Consider the following 5,000-nt stretch of genomic DNA (forward strand, 5'->3'; position numbering starts at 1 on the left):
AAAGAGCTGCAGTTAGTTTCAGAATGGGTGGAAAGGAGTAAGTTAGTCCTAAATATTAAAAAAAACTTAAAGCATTGTATTTGGGACAAAACACTCACTAAACCCTAGACCTCAACTAAATCTTGTAATAAATAATGTGGAAATGGAGCAAGTTAAGATGACTAAACTGGTTAGAGTAACCCTAGATTGTAAACTGTCATGGTCAAAACATATTGATACAGTAGTAGCTAAGATGGGGAGAAGTCTGTCCATAATAAAGCGATGCTCTGCCTTCTTAACAACACTATCAACAAAGCAGGTCCTACAGGCCCTAGTTTTGTCGCACCTGGACTACTGTTCAGTCATGTGGTCAGGTGCCACAAAAAAGGACTGAGGGAAATTGAAATTGGCTCAGAACAGGGCAGCCTGGTTGGCACTTGGATGTACACAGAGAGCTAATATTAATCATATGCATGTCAATCTCTCCTGGCTGAAGGTGGAGGAGAGATTTACTTCATCACTGCTTGTTTTTGTAAGGCGTGTTGACATGCTGAATGCACCGAGTTGTCTGTCTAAACTACTGGCACACAGCTCGGACACCCATGCATATCCCACAAGACATGCCACCAGAGGTCTTTTCACAGTCGACAAGTCCAGTACAGACTATGGGTAACTGATGCAAATTATATATAAAAAACAGATTAAAAAAACACCTTATGGAACAGCGGGAACTGTGAAGCAACACAAACATAGGCACAGACACATGCATACAAACACATGATAACATACACACTATACACACACATACACATGGATTTAGTACTGTAGATATGTGGTAGGGGTGGAGTAGGGGCCTGAGGGCACACAGTGTGTTGTGAATGTATTGTAATGTTTTTAAAATTGTATAAACTGCTTTAATTTTGCTGGACCCCAGGAAGAGTAGCTGCTACCTTGGCAGGAACTAATGGGGATACATAATAAACCCCAGGAAGAGTAACTGCTGCCTTGGCAGGAACTAATGGGGATCCATAATAAACCCCAGGAAGAGTAGCTGCTGCCTTGGCAGGAACTAATGGGGATCCATAATAAACCCCAGGAAGAGTAGCTGCTGCCTTGGCAGGAACTAATGGGGATCCATAATAAATATAAACACACGCACACACGTTCTGAATGAATTGCCCCTCTGGGATAATAAAGACTCTACACACACAGCTGGCAGGCAGGTGTCAGTTAGCCTGAGGACAGGTGTTATATACTCTGTTATATACTCTCTCACTGTGTGTTATACTCTCTCACTGTGTTATACTCTCTCACTCTGTGTTATACTCTCTCACTGTGTGTTATATACTCTCTCACTGTGTGTTATACTCTCTCTCACTGTGTTATACTCTCACACTGTGTTATACTCTCTCACTGTGTGTTATACTCTCTCACTGTGTTATACTCTCTCACTGTTATACTCTCTCACTGTGTTATACTCTCTCAATGTGTGTTATACTCTCTCACTGTGTGTTATACTCTCTCACTGTGTGTTATATACTCTCTCACTGTGTGTTATACTCTCTCTCACTGTGTGTTATACTCTCTCACTGTGTGTTATACTCTCTCACTGTGTCATACTCTCACACTGTGTTATACTCTCTCACTGTGTGTTATACTCTCTCACTGTGTGTTATACTCTCTCACTGTGTATTATACTCTCTCACTGTGTGTTATACTCTCTCACTGTGTGTTATACTCTCTCACTGTGTATTATACACTCTCACTGTGTGTTATACTCTCTCACTGTGTGTTATACTCTCTCACTGTGTGTTATACTCTCTCACTGTGTGTTATATACTCTCTCATTGTGTGTTATACTCTCTCACTGTGTGTTATACACTCTCACTGTGTGTTATACTCTCTCACTGTGTGTTATACTCTCTCTCACTGTGTGTTATACTCTCTCACTGTGTGTTATACTCTCTCACTGTGTTATACTCTCTCACTGTGTGTTATACTCTCTCACTCTGTGTTATACTCTCTCACTGTGTGTTATACTCTCTCTCACTGTGTGTTATACTCTCTCACTGTGTGTTATACTCTGACACTGTGTGTTATATACTCTCTCACTGTGTGTTATTCTCTCTCTCACTGTGTGTTATACTCTCTCTCTCTGTGTTATACTCTCTGACTGTGTGTTATACTCTCTCACTGTGTGTTATATACTCTCTCACTGTGTTATACTCTCTCACTGTGTTATACTCTTTGTGTGTTATGTGTTATACTTTCTCACTGTGTGTTATACTCTCTCACTGTGTGTTATACTCTCTCTCACTGTGTTATACTCTCTCACTGTGTGTTATATACTCTCTCACTGTGTGTTATACTCTCTCACTGTGTGTTATATACTCTCTCACTGTGTGTTATACTCTCTCACTGTGTGTTATACTCTCTCACTGTGTGTTATACACTCTCACTGTGTGTTATACTCTCTCACTGTGTGTTATATACTCTCTCACTGTGTGTTATACACTCTCACTGTGTGTTATACTCCCTCACTGTGTGTTATACTCTCTCACTGTGTGTTATACTCTCTCACTGTGTGTTATACTCTCTCACTGTGTGTTATACACTCTCACTGTGTGTTATACTCTCTCTCACTGTGTGTTATACTCTCTCACTGTGTGTTATACTCTCTCACTGTGTGTTATACACTCTCACTGTGTGTTATACTCTCTCTCACTGTGTGTTATACTCTCTCACTGTGTGTTATACACTCTCACTGTGTGTTATACTCTCTCTCACTGTGTGCTATACTCTCTGACTGTGTGTTATACTCTCTGACTGTGTGTTATACTCTCTCACTGTGTGTTATACTCTCTCACTGTGTGTTATATACTCTCTCACTGTGTGTTATACTCTCTCTCACTGTGTTATATACTCTCTCACTGTGTGTTATACTCTCTCTTTGTGTGTTATACTCTCTCACTGTGTGTTATACTCTCTCACTGTGTTAAACTCTCACACTGTGTGTTATACTCTCTCACTGTGTGTTATACACTCTCACTGTGTTATACTCTCTCACTGTGTTATACTCTCACACTGTGTGTTATATTCTCTCACTGTGTGTTATACTCTCTCACTGTGTTATACTCTCTCACTGTGTTATACCCTCTCACTGTGTGTTATACCCTCTCACTGTGTTATACTCTCTCACTGTGTGTTATACTCTCTCTCACTGTGTGTTATACTCTCTCACTGTGTTATATACTCTCTCACTGTGTGTTATACTCTCTCACTGTGTGTTATACTCTCTCTCACTGTGTGTTATACTCTCTCTCACTGTGTGTTATACTCTCTCACTGTGTTATATACTCTCTCACTGTGTGTTATACCTCTCTCACTGTGTGTTATACTCTCTCACTGTGTGTTATACACTCTCACTGTGTGTTATACTCTCTCTCACTGTGTGTTATACCCTCTCACTGTGTGTTATACTCTCTCACTGTGTTATATACTCTCTCACTGTGTGTTATACTCTCTCACTGAGTGTTATACTCTCTCTCACTGTGTGTTATACTCTCTCACTGTGTTATACACTCTCACTGTGTGTTATACTCTCTCTCACTGTGTGTTATACTCTCTCACTGTGTGTTATACTCTCTCACTGTGTGTTATACTCTCTCTCACTGTGTGTTATACCCTCTCACTGTGTGTTATACACTCTGACTGTGTGTTATATACTCTCTCACTGTGTTATACTCTCACACTGTGTGTTATATTCTCTCACTGTGTGTTATACTCTCTCACTGTGTGTTATACTCTCTCACTGTGTTATATACTCTCTCACTGTGTGTTATACTCTCTCACTGTGTTATACCCTCTCACTGTGTGTTATACACTCTCACTGTGTGTTATACTCTCTCACTGTGTGTTATACTCTCTCACTGTGTGTTATACACTCTCACTGTGTGTTATACTCTCTCACTGTGTGCTATACTCTCTGACTGTGTGTTATACTCTCTCACTGTGTGTTATACTCTCTCACTGTGTGTTATACACTCTCACTGTGTGTTATATACTCTCTCACTGTGTGTTGTACTCTCTCACTGTGATATACACTCACTCCCCCTGTCTTTCACACAGACCAATAAATCTGTAAGACATCTTGGAGATCAATCAGTGTTAGAGAGAGAGAGAGAGAGAGAGAGAGAGAGAGAGAGAGAGAGACCCCAGAACAGCAACACAATTAAACCCAACCAAATCATTGCAAAACAAAAAGATTAGACAGAGGACAGGCTATTAGTGACACATATTTCCCTCAGATTACACAGACCCACAAAGAATTAGAAAACAAATCACATTTTGATAAACTCCCATATCTACTGGGTGAAATACCAGTGTTCCATCACTGCAGCAAGATTTGTGACCTGTTACAAGAAAAGGGCAACCAGTGAAGAACAAACACCATTGTAAATACAACCCATATTTGTGTTTATTTATTTTCCATTTTGTGCTTCAGCTAATTGCATATCATTACAACACTAGAAATGTCTTTATTTTTTTTAAACTTGTGAGTGTAATGTTTACTGTTAATTTGTTATTGTTTATTTCACTGTTGTTTATTGTCTATCTAAGGTGGCTTACATACTGCCCTACAAAGGCAAAACACAGTAACTACAAATTTGGTCCAAAATCTTTGATCTTGTCACGTTGGTATGAATGATTCGGGAGACAGGCGCAGGAATGCGGAATAGTTTTTTATTAAGCTCCAAATGACGACGTGTAAAGGAACGGGGACGAAGACCAAACAAACACGTAACAAAAACACAGGGTAGAAACCCAAACAAAAGAGCGAGGAGTACCTCGAATAAATACACACACGCACAATGATTAACCCACGGGATGAGACCCGTAATCATCTGCACAATCCACAAGGGCACGAAAGCCCAAAACACACAGCACAGGTACTCACACGCACCAACGGACATTGTAACGATAATCGACCCCCAATGGAAACCAAAGGGCACATATATACA

General features: G+C 40.2%; 1 protein-coding gene across 1 annotated transcript in view; it reads left to right on the plus strand.

Moving 5' to 3' along the window:
- LOC106604263 (serine/threonine-protein phosphatase 2A 55 kDa regulatory subunit B beta isoform) overlaps positions 1-5,000 on the plus strand; it is a 47,094-nt gene that overhangs the window by 38,345 nt on the left and 3,749 nt on the right. The gene's annotated exons all lie outside the window — the stretch shown is intronic.

This window comes from Salmo salar, chromosome ssa05, assembly GCF_905237065.1.
Source record: "Salmo salar chromosome ssa05, Ssal_v3.1, whole genome shotgun sequence".
Taxonomy (NCBI): domain Eukaryota; kingdom Metazoa; phylum Chordata; class Actinopteri; order Salmoniformes; family Salmonidae; genus Salmo; species Salmo salar.